The following is a 20,822-nucleotide window of genomic DNA, read 5'->3' on the forward strand; positions in this document are numbered from 1 at the left end:
TTTTCCCATCTGCTCAAAAAATTTCTGAAATATATCTTGTGTAAAAATTTTACAGCTAGTTGTTCTAATGAGTCTCTCCTGACCTTTCTTACTATTTTTCTAATAGCCATTTTAATCCAAAAGTGAAGGAGTCTCAAGCAAGCAAAATAAAAAGACAAGCTTCTTCTCCCCCACCTCCCCAAATTATCTTCGTATTTCTGGCACTTTCATTTTAATGGCTTCCAATAACCTTGGCCACAACAAGCATCATATCTCCATGATAACTAAATATCACAATCAAAATCTGGTTCATTGCCCTATCTTTTGTGAAGATTGCAACAAATATTCCCATGCTGGACTGGTCACTTTAAACTGGCTTAGTGAAAAAATTAATTTAATTTAAAAAAAAAATTTTTTTTTAAATTAAGGAACTTCATCCAAGATAAAAAAGAAGCATTTATTTGCTCCCTTCTTAAGAAGCCATCACTTGATCCCATCATCTCCCATATGGGAGAATTTTTATCGAATATCTCACCTCCCTTTCTGGGAAACATGGTAGAGAAGGTGGTTGTGCAACATCTTGGAGGAAGCAGATTATCTGCATCCCTTCCAGTCAGGACTGAGACCAAGGAATGGGATTTCCTTATGGGTCAGTTCCAGTAGGTGATGATTGCGGAAGAGACATCTGGCCCTTGATTCCTACTGTGTAATTGTCACAGGTTTTCGTGCTTTCTCCTCTTCTATATCTATATGAGGTGATTTATATCCATGGAGACAAGTATCATCAGTAAACTGATAATTATGTATCTCCATACCTGGTGAATTAAATAATACTGTAAACATCTTATCCCATGGTCTGGATCAGGGATGAAATGCTCCTGGTTCGGACGGGCTTGACCGATCCGGTAGCGATGGTGGCTGCTGGTTTGGAGGACCGGTAGCAAAAATCCTGGCCCCGCCCCCTGCCTCTGCTGAGCCGCACCATCATCAGAGTTTTTTTTCTTTTTTCTTTTAAAAGCAGTTTTTCTTCAGCCGAAACATGCCTTTAAAAGTACAAAAAACCCTCTGATGATCGCAGGGCTAAGCAGAGATCATCAAAAACCTTTAGAAGTTTTTTTTAAAAAACCATCTTCAGCCGAAGGGAAAAGAAAAAAAAAAAAGGTTTTAAAAGCCTCCTCTGGCGATCCCAGAGGAGTTTCCTGATCCTCACAGGCTTTTAAACTCACTTTTTAACAGCCCCCACTTACAAGAGCCCCCACCCATGCCCATCCAATTCCCCCTCCTCAATTACTGCTCCTTTCGGGCTGGCAACGGCATGCTTTTCTGCAGCTACTGATTACAGCTTGCTTTGACTTCCTGCTTTGCTGAATGAGGAACTCTGGGAGTTGAAGTCCACAAACTAAATTACTAAGGTTGGAGACCTGATCTAAATAAATAAATAAAAATAATAAAATAAAATATTTGTGCAGCTTTCTGAGATTTGGTGTATTTCTGTAGTGTTTCACTGTAACTACACAAACACGCAAAATCTCACAAAGCTGTATGTGGCATTGTGTGTGTGTGTGTGTGTGTCAGTTGTGTTTTGTGTGTGTAAAGTGTGAAAGTGTGAGGTTCCTGCTTGTTGCAGGGGACATTTTGGGTGAAGTGCAGCTGCTTTTACATTGTGTGTGAGTCAGTTGTGTTGTGTGTGTGTAAAGTGTAAAAGTTGTTTTTTTGAGCTTTTTGTGGCTGTGTGAGGTTCCTGCTTGTTGCAGGGGACATTTTGGGTGAAGTGCAGCTGCTTTTACATTGTGTGTGAGTCAGTTGTATTTTATTGTGTGTGTGTGTAAAGTGTGAAAGTTGGTTTTTGGTACCTCTTATTGTTTTGTATACTTTATTTATTATTTTTACTATTTATTGTTATTGGCCATGCCCACCCAGTCATCTGACCACCAATTAAGCCATGCCCACAGAACTGGTAGGGAAAATTTTTAGATTTCACCCCTGGGCTGGATGCTGTAGGGATCTGGATGGGGAACAAAAGACTTCAGTTAAATCCTATCAAGATTGAGTGGCTCTGGATTTTAGAGCCTACTGGTTCAAGAACTATGCTTTCTTTGGTGTTGGCTTTCTGACTGTCCCAGAAAGACCAAGTGCACATTCTGGGGGAGGGTCCTCCTAGATCAGGGGTGTCCAAACTTGGTCCCTTTAAGACTTTTGGACTTCAACTCCCAGAGTTCCTCAGCCAGCTTTGCTGGCTGAGGACTCTGGGAGTTGAATCAAAAGTCTTAAAGACCAAGTGCACATTCTGGGGGAGGGTCCTCCTAGATTCATGAGTCCTGCTGAATCAGCAGGTAGCAGCTGTGGCTAGGAGGGTGTCTGCACAGCTCTGTCTTGTGCACCAGTTGCACGTGTTCCTGGATTGGCAGATTCTGCTTACGATTACTTATGCACATAAGATCTATCAAAATTCATAAATACAATAGTAATAAATCAAATACCAATAAAACAGAATATTTGTAGCACGGGATTGAACGGTGAGGTCCTTGGTGCTCTTTGAGCTTGGAATTTCATTATCCAACTATGGAACATAATCAGTGCTAGAAGTGAGTGGAGTTCACTGCCTTTTTATAAAAGTAGCTTGCCCAATCTGTGTTGGTAGCAGTGTTCTTGGTGGCTTTGTGGAGCATATAGATTGCTGGCAAGGAGATATTTTGGTTTTTGTTTCCTTTTTGACTTTTGATTGGGTTTTATTGAGCTTGGCACATGTCATAGAGGGCAGCAAATATTCCATCAACTTCCCACTATAATGATTTGATATAATCAAGGTCTTACATTAAGTTCCTTTGCTCCTCCTGAGAAGGCATAGTAAGAGATTGCAAGGTGTCAAATTTATCTCCCTGCTTCTGCCTGATGGATTTTTTTCTGAAGAATATTATTGGAAGCATTGTTATCAGAAACAGGCCTGGATGTATCCTCCTGGTTCTGCCTTGGCAAGCTTCCCAGGAGCCAGGAGGGGGTGGGCATAGATATTTTGAAATACTCTAGTTGGCACAATTCCAAAGCTCTGTAGAAAGTGCTTGAGTCTTAAGAGCATTTAGGGTAGTACTGGTTGTTGAAACAATAGCACAAGCCTCTTAAAGCTTTGGCAGGGAAGAAACCGTGTTATCTCTGTTAGTTTGGTTGGTATTACTTTACACTGTAGTAACTGGCAGAAATTTTAGGAAGACCCTTTTTAATGTTCCATCTTTGAATATTTGTGTGGATCATTTCTGTATACAAGAGTAATGATCCACACAAATCAGTTCAAGTACATATGTTTCACAGGGTCTTCTGATGCTAAAATTGTGATTTTGCTTATCAGTTGTACTGGAGTATATTATAGTGCTCACAATCTTGGGAACCAAGTTTCTCCCCTTATTGCCATCCTCATGAGTTGTCTCACTTTCCTTTACTAGGAAATATTTCTTCTGCTAGCATTTTTATTTCCTCTAGCTTTTTATTGGCCACTGTCAGCTGATCCAATATAGATAAGACTGTGTGGGCAGTAAGTAGGCACTAAGGACAGATCTGCGTTCACTCTAATGAGTTTCAGGTTAAATCCATTTCATTGGTTTCAGATACCATTCCAGCTACTTCTCCCTTTTTGTCTGCTAGAGTTAAATCCCCATCAGAGGATAAGAACTTGTCAGAGTCCCAGTCAAATAAGGTGTGATACTTATCAATTCTTGATTTAAGAGGCAAGGTAGACTTACATGCCTTCTTTTTGTTGTTAAGACAGCCATGGGGTTTTTTTTTGGTTGCTTATCTTCTAGTTGCTTTGACATTTTTCTAGGACGCTTCTTGTAGCAGCTCTTTGTGGCTGCTTTTGTCATGTTGTGTTCTTATTCCTGCCAGGCATATGAGCATTCGTGGTCTCTCATTTCTGACACTTAATAAAATATAATAGTCTAAAATTCATAAAAGTTTGAAAACTAAAACCTCAAATATAAAATGCACAATGGGGATAAGAGTAGTGGGTTAAAATAATAGGATAATAGTAGTACAAAAGCATGAAGAGGTAGGTGCAGAATGTCTTTTATATGATATTCAAAGAGAGATGATATGCAATAATAATAATGGCTAACAACAAGCTTAAAATGTGCTGTTTTTACGTTGTAGTTAAACATACAGAGTGCAGTATTGACTTCTGAAAAGTCCATAAATAGTTGCAGTGGAAAAGGGAACATTCTGGCTCTCTTTTTCAGTTTGTTTTCAAAGCAGTTGTGATTTTTGAATTGTTTTTCCTTAACTACCTTATCATTTCAACAAATGATACCGAGCATCCTCTTCTGGTACTTGCTGTATATATTAATTGCATTAGTGTTTACTAATAGGAGCACTATTAATTCAGAGTGCCATAGTTGATAAGAAGAACAGAATGTGTGAAGCTCTCTTTGATACTCCTGGTTGGGCAAGAGTACAAATTATTTTGTAGTAGTATACTGCTGAATTTTTCTTCTATGACCATAGATCAGCGGAAAGTCAGAATAATTTAGGGCTAGGGTTATTTGTTTGAATAAATGATTATTCAAACACTCATTTGGTATTTTAGCTGCTGGAAAAAAATTAGTTATGGTTCACACTATTAACATAAGCTTCAAACGAAAGAGTAGCAGGAAACATATGTAATGGCAAGTAGAGCAGCAAAATAGTAATCTTGACTCAAATTATTTTTGTACACACATCCATCCATGTATGCATGCCATAAATAGTTACACACATACACACACATGTGTGTATGTGTATATTTATATGTATATAACAATAGTTGAAGTTGCATTAGGAGAGTAGGGATTCTAAATGTAATATATGAGTATTTTATACAAAGTGAATAACTGCAAAAAAAGGTGCAAATCAAATTGATTAAAAATACAGACCAGACAATTTTGTAAATATTTGGGTTAGCTTTTGCTATTGTGTATAGGGTACAATATATTTCATAATCAATGAAAGTTGTTTGCAGTATTCTTTCAGTATCATTTCAGTCACTCATTTTTGGGAAAGGGCCATTGTTCTGTTCTTAATCATATGTCTAGGTCCCATAGCCAATCAGCAATTTTGTTACAATGAAAACAAATGCTCATTTGTAAATGTAAATGTAAATCAGAGTCACTGAGACTTTGGAGATCTGGATGGGGAACATTGTGTTCCTATTTTCACAAATCTGGCTATGCATAATATTGATTGATTATATGCTATTAAGCCAGTATTGAGGTCTGGTGACCACATAGATGTATTTTCTCTTTGAGGATCTTATCTCTTCTGTCTTTCAGGTATTCCAGTTGTATGCCTATTGCTGCTATAATTGAGTCAATCAATCTTGCCATTGTCTATCCTCTTTCTTTCCACCTTTCCCAATGTTATTGAGAGCAAGTTGGTGTAGTGGTTAAGGTGCTGGCCTAGAAACATAGAGATTATGTAGACCAGGGGTGTTTACTGCATTGAGTTATATACAGGTAGTCCTCAGTTTACAACTATTTGTATACTATAGTAACCATTGAAAGTTATAAAAACACTGAAAAAAGTGACTTAGAATCAGCACTCTCACTTACAACCTTTGCAACGTCCCCTTGGTCCTGCGACCTACATTTGGGCATCAGGCAGCCAAAGCCATAGCATAAGATTATTGACATTTCTTCTTCCAGTTTTAAAATCCTGCTTACCTTCTTCCAGCACCTTGATTTTATTTTTATTTATTTATTTTATTAAATTTTTATACCGCCCTTCTCCCGAAGGACTCAGGGCGGTGTACAGCCAGAATAAAAACAAAATATATACAATTTAAAACAACATTTAAAAAGAGCAAATTTTAAAGGCTGATTATTAAAATTTAGATTTAAAAATTTAAAAATATTAAGAATACCCAATTAAAATTCAACACTAATTATGCCAGAATTAAGTATAATTCTGGCTTATTAGGCGTGAGGCAAATCATTAATGTATTATTATACATAGCAAATCTATTATACATAGATTTGATTTGATTGTTTGGTTTTATATTATATCTTATATTGGCCCAATTTGGTTTGTAATTTGTGGAAATGTTTTCCTAGTCAAAGTAAAGGTTAAATACGTGAACTTAAAAAGACTCAGAAGCGGCTGTGCTGAATTTGGAATTTGAAACCTGTAGATAAATTGCCCAAGTTCAGAAACATTGGTTTCTGCCTTAATGAGTGCAACATTGTTAGTATTTATACTGGCACAATATTGTCAATATGTATTATAGTGTAATATGGGAAACCATTGGAATCCAAAAGTGAATATTCATTATGGCTTTCAATTTAATAATTTTCAGTTTGTTAAGAATCATTTTCTGTTTCTTTTGGTAATTTAATAGATCCTAGACCTAATGTGATAATAGCTTTGTTCATATCAACAAGGCTTTGCTGTCAACAATTGTTTACTGCTTCCATGCCTGACAGAAGTTTGGAATAGTTCACTCAATGGTAGAACTGTAACATGAGATCTTTACTATGCACCTGTCAGTCTAGTTAAAATGTTAATATGCAAACCTCTTTGTAGTAATCCACATATGTTTTGCTTGCTGGCTGACAGAATTACAGTTGACCTCTTGCTCAGAATATCTGGAATGGTTAGCAAATGGGAGTGATGTTATCTGCCAAGGAAAAGATCAAAATAGACCTTTAAAAGATTAAACTCCAGGATTATTTGAAAGGAGGGATTTGAGTGCAGTTGATATTTACTAGGGAAAGAAATAGATATACTGCTTTTCAGTCTATTATCACATTTGTTTAGATACTGACAAAGAATAGATATGAGAATCACAGTAATAGTTCAGATTGAAATGATTCTAAGCAGCGTTCTCACTATGATTTAGATTTTAGCTCCTGATATATCCCTAATTTACATGAGCTGACTCATGAATATTATATAAAGATTTGTAATAATATGCAGTCATAGCACCAAAGTGTGATCTACCTTGCAGAGATGCAAACAAAGCAAACCTGGGGTTTTAGCAAAAGTTCTGACCTTAGCTTCTCTCTGCAACTCTGTTATTATTGTGAATGCTAATCACATCACCCTTATTTATTGCTTGCTTCCCTCCAGATATACCCTTGAATATGCTGTATTCAAATTAAAAGCGTAATTTGGATTCCTTGGTTTTATCAGATACGATTTCTTAAATAAAGTAAAATATACTGAAGTTAATTAAGCAGATATAATTTCAGAATTGGTCCCTAAAGATCACATTTTGAATGGGCTTCCTCTTTTGACCACATGCTTTGTTTCAGGAAATCAAATATTTGCTTGAATAACCAAAAATGTCCATGAGCTTAGTTCTATGGTTCACTATAAAAATATGAGAAATGGAAGAAGAAGAAGAAAAGGAAAGAGAATTCACAGATAAATTACTACTTTATTATTGCACATAAAAGCTACCTTCTGGCCCAGCTTCAGGGTTCAACAGTGAATGCCATTGTGTTGCACTGTTTCTGTTCCTTCTTCTGAAGCTGGTTCCAACTGATGTTGATGAAAAGGAAAGTGTTACTAGCACACAGTTACTGATTTCTGGGGTTCTTCAAGACTCTACACCGCTGCTTAAGATCTACACAAAGCTGCCAGGTGAGATTCAATGGCACAAGGTGAGATATCATCAGAGTATGCTGGTGATACCTTTACATTTTTGCTCTGGGCTGAACAGGCGATCTGGTAGAAGCCCTGTCTTGGTATCTGGAGGCGATGGGAGCTTGGATAGGGAAAACCAAGTTTCAATCCAACCCTACTTGGGTTTTTTTTTGGAACTCCTAGTTCTAGGTAGTTTTCCTTTCTTGTTCTGAATGGGTTTGCACTGTCTCGAACAAAATTCATGTGGAATTTGGGTGTCTTTCTGGATGGCTTGGAGGGCTTTTGCACATCGTTGTGTTGTATGCCAATTGCAAGAGGCTCTGTACACGGTCCTTCATGCTTTTGTCACCCTCTGAGTGGATTATTGCAAGTAGCTCTACATGGGTCTGGCCTTGAAAAACATACAGATAGAATAGAATAGAATAGAATAGAATAGAATAGAATAGAATAGAATAGAATAGAATTTTTTATTGGCCAAGTGTGATTGGACACACAAGGAATTTGTCTTGGTGCATATGCTCTCACTGTACATAAAAGAAAAGATACGTTCATCAAGATGCTGCAGCTGGCCTTAAATGAGGCAGTTATGGACTCCCTGTGGTGTGCATATGTTACACTTCTGCCCTGTGAGTTGCACTGGTTACCAATATGCTTCTGAGTGCAATTCACTAGTAGTCATCTGTAAAGACCTTCATGGCACAGGGCCTGGTTATTTATGGGACCACCTCTCCTTGATTGTTTCTACTCATCCCATCACATCTGGCAGAAAAAGAATGTTATGGTTCCCATCGATGGAGGACTGTCATATGGCAGGCCACAGGATACAAAAGTTCCGTCATGGCACCTTCCCTCTGGAATACCTTTCCTCTAGAGAGTAGATTGGCCTTGATCCTGCTGGTCTTTTGCAAAGCTCTGAAGACCTGGATGTATTCCCAGCATTGGATTGTCAATTAGAGACCAGGGAATGGCTATTTTAATTGTTTGATTGATTTTCATCTTATAGGCAGCAAATATATTTTATTTAACTGCTGTTAGTGGCACAGAATCATCCTGATGAGATATGTGGCCATATAAATTGAGTGAAATAAATACATGATTTGCTGCACAATTAGTTGAATTTTATTCTGGGTCAGAAAATGGAGTAAATATTTAGCATTTAGACTGGTGCTTAAATAGAAGAATTTAAACAGGCAAGTGGTTTAATTTCCATCATTTTGTCTGCTATCATGGCCCTTGTTTGATCTGCTTCTCAAGCAATTTTTTAAAGAGATGCCTATGCATTCTTGGTACTAAAGCTGTATTAATTTCTGAAAATGTCATTTTATTGGACCTTAATATCAAAGTATATTTAGTTGTCATGCTGTAGCTTATCCATCTGGCCAAACATAGAAAATGGGATTGCACTAAGAAAGCACTGTAAACCGTTTCATTGTTAATGATGACTGATCTAATACGTTCTTGGATAAAATAAACACATTTTCATTCCTTGAATCCGTATTAAACAGGCTTTTAGAAACTGAGGAATTATGTGCCCTCTTTTTAAATTTATTCAGATTTTCTAAATGCTATGATTACATTTAAAATAGGTTTTATGGTATTCTGCCTTTCCAAATAAAGTTACCCTATATTTATATTACAAATACAGGATCCCAGAGTTAGAACGTTTGCATAGATATCCCATGTGATTATCTAAAAGAAAGGCAGTAATCTTGAAGAAGGAATACAGTCCCATGAAAAAAGACTAAAGTACTTTTGATTCTTTAATCCTATAAAATTCATGTCAACACTTAAATGATTTTTTTTTACAGTGAAATCAAATTTATTACAGATTTTTGGGCCTGCAAAAGGAAACAGAAAGCGATATTTTTCTGCTACATCGTCTGCTTCTTTCTCTTTGCTGTAAATCTGTGCTATAAATGGAACTGAACAAGTTTCCCCTCCTCCCCACCCAGCCCTAAGTCTCAAAAACTTACTGATATGCTAATATTAGAGGAGGGAGAGAAACAGTTGAAGGAAGATGTCTGTTAAAAAGAAAAGGGGGATAGCCCATCATTCCTTTCTGAGGAACATGATGAATTGTGGAAACTCTGATTGAAAATTCTAATCACAGCCTTACAGTCCTTCAGATCTCAACTGCTGACACTTGATTCACTCCTTTTCATGCCGCTGCTCACACTGCTTATGGTGTCTCTTATGCGTGAATCTATCATTAGCACACAAAGCATTGATGGATTGGTTAGAGTACCTCTGTCCTCTAAACCTGGGAAATGCTTCTTTTTCAGGATTGCAGAGCCTGTATGTGACATCGTCATGAACGAAAGAAGAAAGTAATACAGCATTGGATGTGCCTGCTTGCTGCCCATAACAAAAAGAGAGAGGGGAGAAAATGATGCATTGTGGGGAATGTGAGTATATGGCCTGTTTTGACCTCATTAGCAATCAGTGCAGAACAACATTTTCCATAATCAGGGCAAAGTGGCAAAAATATTGGGACTAGGACTCTGAAATCGAAAAGGTAAACTTCATCCCCTGCTACCCAAAATATATTTAAACATTTGGATTTTCAGAGCAGTCTTCGTAACCAGAAAGATTAATTGGTTATACAGTAGATGAGATTTTTTCAAATGAAGCTCTGTCTTTTATCTGCTTTTACCATCTTCCTATATTTAAAGGCTACTTTTTATGTACATGCTTTTCTGGTTGGTATGCCATGTCTTGGAGAAAACATATTTTGGCTGAGAAGGAAGGTCAAATGTTCAATCAAAACACTAAAGAATAGTCATATTATGCTGCACTGCTCTGTCTTGTAATAAATAAATTTGCAGAGTTGACAGAAATTTGTTTTAAAGTTTAGCACTCTGTATTTAATCTCAAAATTCAATAAGAATTTTTTTAAAAAAAGACTAAGGTGCAACATGCAGAACATTTGAGGAACTGCCAAACTGGAATGGATTTATGTTATGTTTTCTGTTATTTACCTGCACAGATGCATAGCAAACTTTTTTAAAAAAATATCAGAATTTCCATCATTTACAAATAGTCTGAATGTTTGTAGCAGCTTGTAATGGATGATCAGTGGTTGGAAATGTAGACTTATCAGAGGAAGACTACAGTATTGTCTCATGAACATCAATGTACACACAAACACTTTTCTTAATGCCTGTCAAGCTTCATACCCCATATAAGGGCTAGCTTAAAGTAGTTTTAAATGGGGTTTTTTATTATATTATTGTTTTAGTCTTTTTGGGCCATAATTGAATTAGTTTTTTATAATGTTTTTAACTTTTATGATGTGTGTTTTATTTGGCTGTGAACCGCCCTGAGTCCTTCGGGAGAAGGGCGGTATACAAATTGAATAAATAAATAAATAAATAAATTATTTTTGATTCTTAAGTTAGTGTGATGACCGAGGACATGGCACAAAGATCACACCGGCAACTGGCAGTTCAAACTACCCCTTTATTGCTCCAAATTTCCCCAAACGCTTCCATGTTTCTGGCAAGTCCCAGAGCAAAGTGATGACAAACCCCCTCTGCATACCTCAAGCAGCCTCTGGCTGCAAATAGTCTAGCCCAGCGCTATTTAGATCAAGGCTGCACAGCAATAAATCCATTAGGGCAAATCAAGTAGTTCAGGAAGCAATCCAGTTAGTTACTCCAGAAAGCCAGAAAGAATACAAGGCCTCTTGGAAAGTTCAAACATCAGCACTCAACACTTCAGGAACTCGGTGTTTGTTCCCAGCAAATGCATCTCCTTAAGTCTCATTCCCTAGATCAGTGGTTCTCAACCTTTATAGTAGTGCGACCCCTTTAATACAATTCCCCATGATGTGGCGACCCTTTAATATAATTCCCCATGATGTGGCGACCCCCAACCATAAAATTATTTTCGTTTTGAATTTATCGCGCCTGAAGCCATATTGGCTAGCAATTTGAACTGCTTGTGATTGCCTTGAGGACGGAGGCAGTAAAGCGGAGACTCCTCCCCTATTAAGTTTATTGCCTGAAGCCAGATTAGCGATTGGGAGTGATTGCAGCTGGCTTGAGAGGGAGACATCAGACCAAAGATTTCTCTCTTTTTTAATTGATCATGCCTGAAGTCGAATTCGGCTAGCGATTTGAAGAGCCTGCAGCTGGCTTGTGAAGTCAACCATGGAGCGCGATTCTTCAACTCACAAGTATACTTCCCATATTTCCGATGGTCTTAGGCGACCCCTGGCAAATCGTCATTCGACCCCCAATGGGGTCCCAACCCACAGGTTGAGAACCGCTGCCCTAGATGTACCTTGTGAAGATGGGTGGGTCACTCTTCTCCTGAGTAGTCTGCTCAGTCTGCACTGTTCTCACCTTCTCGCCATTCTCCGTGCTCTCAGATCAGGAGGGGATGGCCCTTGCTCTCATGTTCATCCTGTCCCTGTTCCTCCCTGTCTACAAGCTATTCTAATCCTGAAAGGCCCTGGCCTTCTCCATTTTCTTCCGATGCCAATGAAGTCGCCCCCTCAATCTCTGTCGGCTTAAGTTCCAGCTCGTCTTTGCCCACAGATTCAGATTCAGGCTCCGACGGGAGCATGACAGTTAGCGGGCGGCTTACACTATGTCAAGCAATAGTCTTCATTCATATATAAATGGGAAGCAAAGGTGCTGCAAAGCAAAGCAAAGTACAGCCTATAGCAAGCGTGCCCAAAGTGGCATGTGATGCCATGTTGTCTGGCATAGGCGGTGGCAGCTGTTACTCTTCTGGGTTACTGGCATGTATGAACACGTGATGATCAGCTGGCCCTTGTGCATATATAAAGAAGTAGAGTTATTAGTAAGAAATATGGTTTTATGGTATATTAATGACTCACAGATTTACAGGTAAAAAGATAGTTTCTCACTCTAGGACATGGTGCTCCTCTCCATTTCTTGGCTGAGGGAGCCAGCATTATCCCAAGATAATTTCCTTGATCATGTGACCAGCATGACTATAGGCGAAAGGTGCACGGAACTCTGTTACCTTCCCATGGAAGTGATTCCTAATAATCTGCTCTCATTTGCATACTTTCAAACTGCTATGTTGTGCCTCGCCCGCCCCCCTCTCCGCAGCCGGGCCCCTCTCATCTCCTGTTACCTCAGCCAGGGACTGATAGTGCAGACGAACGGCCTGGCATGCCTCCAGCCCCCAGTCCTGGCACCATGCCCGGGCAGACCGAGCAAATTAACCCCTCCCCCACAGCATGTGAACATGAGGAGCAGGAAGCCAGTCACAAGCTGGAATTGCCGGCAGCTGGAGGGTGGAGGGATCCACACTTCCGGAGAATGGAGAGGTGACGTCAGCAAAAGGAAGGGAGGGGCAGGCCTGGATAAGTGCTGAGTCATGGAGCCACACCCCATGGCCTATATAAAGGATCTGCTTTCTGGCATTCTTTGAGTCAGGCAAAGTCTAATTTGGATTGCTGAAGTCACATCTTGGACTCCTGCCTGCCCTGAGAACTCTGACAGAACTTTGGCAAAGCTGCAGAGGCTTTGTGGCCACGCTTGATACAGACTTTCCCGACCCGGCCGTCAGAGGAGGAGTGGGACATGACATGCTAGGTGGACAGGAGCTGGTGTATATAATAGGAACTCACCCCGTTGCATGGAGCTTGGGTCTTGAACTGGTCTGTCAGCTCTCCAGCTGACAAGCTCAGCTTCTTTAACCACACTGAACCATCAGGCCTCGATTTACGGATAAACCTTGACATATGGCCATTCATTCAGTGACTGTGTGCAAATGTTCTTGAAAGAGGCAGTGGCAATTGCCTCTCTTCCATCCTTTTCTCCCTCCGTTTAGGAGGAAGAAGAAGATGAGGAGACAATTCAATTAGGGATGGCTTTTAGTCAGGCCACTGACATCTTTATTTATAGATATTTACTAATTGCAGTATGTACATGTATTATAATAACTTCTTGTAATTACAAATAATATATTTAGACTCATATATCAGCTTGGCAGTTGTGGAAGCGGTACTAAAACTATAATGGTTTGACCATCATTTGCCATCATTTAAATGTAAATTTACTTTAAAATGGTCTTGGAATATGGAATAGGAAGCTGTTTATAAATAAGAATAGTTTCCATTAGCCTCAATGTGGTAAACATTATATTTTACTTTAATGCATTTGAAACACAGGCATATATGGCTGTATATGCACAATGCTCAATTGTTGCATGTAACAAAATATCTTACTTGGAAGCTCCTCCCATCTAGAAAATGCAACAAAAATGAACATGCATTAATTGTATAGGGTAGTGATGGTGAACTTTTTTGCCATCACGTGCCAAAAGCGGGGATCATGTGGGAAGGTCGTGCACATGCCCACACCTATAATTCTATGTGCCCCACCCGAACGCATCTGCATGTGATAATCCCCCTGTGCGCCCTCCTGCTTTTGGCCCGGTGGGCCCGGTAGGCCCATTTTTGGCTCTCACCAGGCTTCAGAGCCTTTCTAGAAACCTGGGGGGGGGGAAAATGGCCTTCCGTACCCCCTGGAAGCCTTCTGGAGGCTGAAAATGGCCCATTTGCCAACTTCCGGTGGGACTGGAAGGCCCATTTTTTGCTCTCCTCAGTCTCCAGAGCCTTTCTAGGAGCCTTGGGAGAACCAAAACAGCCTTCCCCGCTCCCCGGAGGTCATCCTGAGACCAGAAATGGCCCTTTGCCAACTTCCTGTGGGACCAGAAGTTGCAAACAACTGTTTTTGGCTTCTGGAGGGCCTCCAGGGGGAAGGGGAAGGCCGTTTTCACCCTCCCCAGCCTCCTAGAAAGGCTCTCGAGCCTGAGGAGAGTGAAAAACAGGCCTACCTGTGGGACTGGAAGTTGGCAAATGGGCCATTTTCAGCCTCCGAAAGGCCTCTGGAGGTGGCGGTTGGGAAAGGCTGTTTCGGTCCTCCCAAGGCTCCTAGAAAGGCTCTGGAGCCTCAGGAGAGCAAAAAAAACGGGCCTTCTGGTTCCCAGTGGAAGTTGGCAAATGGGTCGTTTCTGGCCTCTGGAGTGCTTCCGGGAGGGTAGGGAAGGCCATTTTGCCCCCCCCGGCTCCTAGAAAGGCTTTGGAGCATGAGGAGAGCAAAAAACGGGCCTTCCCCACCCCCACCAGGCCCTCACCTGTTTCCCTATTGCAGGTGGGCCTAGAAGGTCTGAAAATCAGCTAGCTGGTGCACACATGTGCGCTAGAGCTGAGCTTGTGTGCCCACATGCGTGCCATAGATTCGCCATTACGGGTATCGGGTATGATAGCCACATTCAATAGTGTCTTTGATTTTCTGAATTATTCTGCCCGAATTTTAGGGTTAGCAATGGAGAATCTTTCTATTTTTCTACTTCTGAGGATAGTTATAGAAATACAAGGAGCCAAGCTTATTCAAAGGTAGTCTCACAGTAGTATATAAAATTAGCATCAAAAATCACATTTTAAGAAAATACTCAAACTCATTTTGGGCAGTCTTTTCTTTACTGGGTTTTATCTTAGGTTCTAAACTGAATATTAGTATTTATATCACTGCTATCTGGATTATATATTCATTAATTTATAAATGTTTATTACTGTTTTTCCTTTTTAAAAAAGGATTATATTTTGAAAACTGTCTTGGAGATGATTTTACCTTTATATATCTCACATGGCTTCCTTTTGAGATAAGCAGTATTATGCAAAGCACAGAAGTAAGCCAAATAAATTAAAGTTATGTGATAAGAAAAAAGAAAAGGAGATAGGAAAATGAAATTTACATCAATATAATTCACTATTCATCTTCATACCTTTTTGTCCTTGAAAGTCACCCATATAGCATTTTTAATGTTACCTTCATTGTATACATATCATATTCTGTGCACAAAATGAATTAACTTCAGCAACCAATTGTGAGCTCCATATTAACTCAAGACATTCCATAAATAATGCCTATTCATTTTATCATATAAAGGTAGTTCTTGATTAATGAACACAACTGATCCCAACATTTCTGTTGATAAGCAAGAATAGTTGTTAAATGAGTTTTGTCTCATTTTACGACCTTTCTTGCAATAGTTGTTAAGTGAATCAGTGCAGTGATTAGGTTATAACATAGTTCTTAAGAGAATCTGGCTTCTCCATTGACTTTTCTTGTCAGAAGGTCGTAAAAGTTGATCACGTGAACCTCAGGACACTGCAACCATCATAAATACGAACCAAGTTACCATGAAAATGCTGCAATGTTCGTAAATATGAAAACTGGTCATCAGTACTTTTTCAGTGCCGTTATAATTTTGAATGGTCACTAAATGTACTGCTGTAACTTGAAGATACTTTCTCTAAATCAACAAACAAACATCATTTTTTCTTCTGACACTCATGTCTTTCAGTGACCCAAAGAGTAAAAATCAGGTTTGTACTTATCCTCAGCCTAAAGCCATATTGAATTTCCTTCAATTGCTCATGGTAACCAGTTCCAAGAAGGCTCCAAATCCATTTGCACTATTCAGGTGACCTTGAGGATAGAGATATAAACCTCCAAGTGGCCTCAATGGCTCTCTAAAAGGATGTAAAGGACAAGCTGTCTGCAAGAAATATAAATCTTTCCATTCCCCACCCTCCAGTCAGAGCCGAAGAAGTTTTTTGGATGAGAAGCGAAATGTCTTCAAAGAAAAACAAGAAACTCAACTTGTGTCTTGAAAAAGCATCTCCAGGACAAAACAATGAAATCTTTCTATAAGCAGACACTCTAAATCACCCTTCTATTCTGTCTTCTACCCCCTGTATTATTTTCTTTAAAACAGAATAGCATATAATGTTTATGAAGTCACAACAATCCATATTCATACTTTGTGACATATATTTTAGGCTTTCTGTTTATATTTACTGTAAGCCTACAGATTCCTTTCCCCTTCTGTATTCAATATCTCCACTCCACAAGTTCAAACTACTTCGTTTAGATTTATTACAGATTTCCTTTTTGGTTTTGCTATATAGACACCCAACATAATCTCTTTTACATACCTTTATTTCATATTCTTATTTATAAACTTGGCTGTTTTACATATCTTATGTTATAAATTGCAATATTCCATATGCTTGGGACATCACCAGACTGGCTGGTAGATTATTTTTTATCAAGGCATAGGTAAGATAGAGAAGGTGTAGTCTAGAATAGCCGCTTTAGTCCTGCTTGTGCTACATGCAAGATTTCGTACTAACAGTAAGGATAATACCTGTCGGTTTGGCAACGGAGGTCAATCTGATACAAGCACAATTAAAACACCTTTTACCCCAAGCATGTTCATGATTTCCTATACCAACTAAAATCTCTAATTTAGAGAATAACTCGCAAGGCAACTTAACGGTGTCCTGCTAAGTAGGATATACAGGTAGGATATAAAAAAGTTCCTCAGAAATAAATGAATACAACATGTTTATTTGAAGGAATTATCTGCCATGTAAAAACTTTATAAAGGTAAAAATTTACTCTGTCCAGTAGTTTCCAACTTTAGGGAGTGGTGCTCATTTCTGTTTCTTAGCCAAGAGAGCCAGTGTTGTCTGAAGATATCTGTGGTCATGTGGCCAGCATGACTTATACACCAAGGTGCATGGAACACTATTATCTTCCCTCCGAAATGGTACCTATTTGTCTACTAGTATTTGCATGTGTTCAAATGGCTAAGCGTGCAGGAGCTGGGGCAAGTAATCCAAGCTCAATCCGTTGTGCAGTACTCAGGTCTCGAACCTGGGCTGTGAGCTTTGCAGCTTAGCATCTTTAACCACTCAGTCATTATGCCCCTTTTTAAAAACTTTATACCACATAAATAATTGAAAATTGTTCGGAATTTTTCTTGCTACATTATCATGCTTTAAAAGAGTAGATAAAAATCAAGTTCTGGTAAAGGAGGAAACAAGTTTACATATTCTGATTGCATGTAGAAGGAATGGTTAAAGGTGAACTCATAAACATTAAATGGTTATGAATAATATGCTATGAAACTAGCATAAGTTTCCTTTGTCTATAAATCTTGTGTAATCTGTGGATTGATTATTTTTAGATTTATTATTTTCCTTATGAATTTAACATTCAGATTTTATGTAACATAAATATCACTTAATCAAACTGTTTTTCCTGTTTTGCTGCTATATTTTATATGTTACATAGAAATGGGATTGTATTAAAATTACGTAGAATTCGTTATAAATTCCTAAAATTCCTTTGGGGAATATAGGGTATAAATGTTTTTCAAATTCAAAAAAGAGAACACTATATTTAGGAAATGGTGTATTATTCAGCTAAATAGAACAAACAAGAAAGCACAATTTAAAAAGTTACTATGTTGCATAATTTCTATTTATGCTTCCTTCTGATCTTGTTTCAATCAAGTATTGATGCTAATATGTTTCTGACTGTGATTTGGGTTTATATATACCTAGTCTGTAAATAGTATGTTTCTCTTTGGCTTTTTTGCTTCTTCTAAAAGCATATTTTTAAAAAAGAATAACATTGTAGAAAATATGACTTCAGTAATAGAGTTATTAATGCCTGGAATGCACTACCTGACTCTGTGGTCTCTTCCCAAAATCCCCAAAGCTTTAATCTACTGTTGACCTCACCCCATTCCTAAGAGTTCTGTAAGGGGCGTGCATAAGAGCACCAGCCTGCCTACCGTTCCTGTCCTAATGTTCCCTTTGGTTGTATCCAATTCGTATGGTTATTTCATGCTTATACTTATATATATTGTTGTGTTTGACAAATAAATAAATAAATATTGTAGTATCTAGCTTAAATCTGGCAGGGCTCATTTTTTTAAAAGAGCCTTCTACCTCTTCATCTCATTACTTTCACTTTCATTCTGTTCTGCCAAAATAGCACTTTCATGCTTTTTTGAAGTATTTGTAATATAGTTATGAAGGTTAAATGAAAAGTGATTCTTGCAATGTTATGAATTACCACAGATGGCAGTAATGAAGCTAGAAGCTCTGACATGTTCTTTGGCATCTCTTCTTTTACTTAGTTGTTAGGAAGTTGTTGTGAGAAAAGGGTATATATTTCTACCATTTGTGAAGTAAGTAGTCATCATTGTTCTTTCAGCAATATGTTACATGTATATCTAAATTTACTCTAAATGCAAGGGGTTATAGTGATGTGGTAATAGTGTGCGTCGCTGGACCAGAAAATGTAAAGGTGGTGAGTTAGGAAGAGATGATTTGTGAGTTTCAAGAATAAAATGACTTGTGTCAGCAATCAACAAGTTTCACATGAGAAAGGTTGATGAACTGATTAAGAGCAATTCATGGATCACTCAGAGAGAAATTGTTGTCAGGCTTGGCACTTCACAGGAGCATCATCTTATTGATGTTCTTTCATATCAGAAAGTTTACATAAGATAGTTCCATGAATGCTGATGATCAAGGTGAAAGTTTTGGAATTTGAAATTTGTTATCAAACTATGAGAACGAAGGTAAGGAATTTAACATAATTTCTTCACAGCATTGTGACGGACAGCAAAACAGAATTACCAATCAGAAATAGAAACATCAGCTCATGGAATGTCATCACAAAATTTCACCTGAGAAGGCAGGAGGGAATCAAGTTTTGGCAGAAAAACTCACAGCTGCAACTTTTTTTAGGGATACAGATGGTATTATTTTCATGCATTACTTTGATATGGAACAATTATCAATTGAAAGCGCTATACTCAAAACTTTAACTTATTAAGCAGCATTTGGAAGCACATGAAAGACATTTTTGGATACTGCTCAGCCTTAATTGCAAAGTCTCACCATTTTTCCCAGCTTCCCATATAATCCAGACTTGGAATCATATAATTTCCACTTTCTCTCAAAATTGAAGGAATATCTTGATGGATTGAATGTTTGATTGAAATCAAGAATTTGAAAGAAATTGATAGAAGAAAGTGTGGTGTTCTTTTATGATTACTTTGATAAGCTTGTTTATCATAGAACTGTGTGGAAAATGATGATGATTAGTGGAAAAGTAAATAGAAATAGAAAGCTAAATTTGAAGGATTATTTTCCTGTTTATTTTATTTAAATGTTCCTATTTGAACTAAAGTTGTGGGGATAGAGGCATTACTTTTCATTCTTGCATGTTTTCCTTTCTTTGCATCCTAATTTCGTTACAAAATAAAAACTTAGGGAATATATATCAACAATTATTTGCACTGATGAGGCTGAATAAAATATTTCAGGCAGAAACTGACCATTAAAAGGTCTCATATTAAAAGTGAAACCATATTATGGAAATATGAATAGTTTTAATATAAATAGGCATACATTCCAATTTAGTTTTCAGACAGCACATTTCTCCTGGAGATGCAAAAGTATATTGCTTATTCGTCACTAGCAAAATGGGTAATGATATTTCTGGGTTATATTGATTTTCCTAATAAGTCTCATCAGACAAACTCATTACTGGGCTCCATAAACTTCTCTTTTTCCAATGTGCATATGTTCCTTCAGCTCTGTAGCTTTGCTCTTTTAATTTTCCTAGGCTTCTTTTAAGAATAAGGAATGTCTATGGCCTTTCCCTGCCTCCTTTCGTGGTTCAATACTTGGAACAGAATTAATTTAATGCAAGTAGACATTGGCATATGGAAATGAGATTGCACACACAATACAAGCATTGAACAGTTCTTAGGTGGTCGCAACTTCTGAATCTGGAAAGATTACAGTGGTGACCTAAGGTGAAAGGTTGTGGATCTCATTACAGATTGTCTGACCAACCATTTCCATTAAAAGAGGTTTTTTTTTAAATTACTTTTTTAAGTTAAAGATTTTAGTGTGAGAATGTTTGGGTGCTTGTAAAATATATGTTCTTATAGAAATTAACTAAGTTAAGAAATTAACTCTTAACAAAGCATATGTTAAATGGCATGGCCAAACATAATTTGTCCATTCTTTTCAATATGCATTAGTTCGAGATATTTCAAAATTTGTGTGCAAAAATTGTTTCATTAATTATTTAGAATCCTTGTTGCCTAACAACCACTTGATGCATTGAACTACAACATGCTAACTATAAACAGTGATTCACAAATCAGTTTGATTAGATTCATATGTGCTGCTAGGCCAGAGTTATTTCTGGTACAATTATGTGATGTGTGAATCAGTTCAATACAGTAAGTCAAATTTCTTTAAATCATCATCCTAAATCTGGTGCTCTTCAGATGTCATAAGAGACAAAGGAATTATAAATATTAATATGTATAAATATTAAATTTATTAAAGTCCAGCAAATCTGGAA

The 20,822-nt window shown here is 37.9% G+C and overlaps 1 protein-coding gene across 1 annotated transcript in view; it reads left to right on the top strand.

The window, feature by feature from the left end:
* Window positions 1-20,822, top strand: part of DAB1 (DAB adaptor protein 1) — a 291,295-nt gene that overhangs the window by 38,028 nt on the left and 232,445 nt on the right. Inside the window, exon 3 of the mRNA XM_058177854.1 lies at window positions 9,870-9,992. The gene's annotated coding sequence lies outside the window, so the exon portion shown is untranslated. The remainder of the gene's footprint in view (window positions 1-9,869; window positions 9,993-20,822) is intronic.

The sequence above is a fragment of the Ahaetulla prasina genome, chromosome 3 (genome assembly GCF_028640845.1).
Source record: "Ahaetulla prasina isolate Xishuangbanna chromosome 3, ASM2864084v1, whole genome shotgun sequence".
Taxonomy (NCBI): Eukaryota; Metazoa; Chordata; class Lepidosauria; order Squamata; family Colubridae; genus Ahaetulla; species Ahaetulla prasina.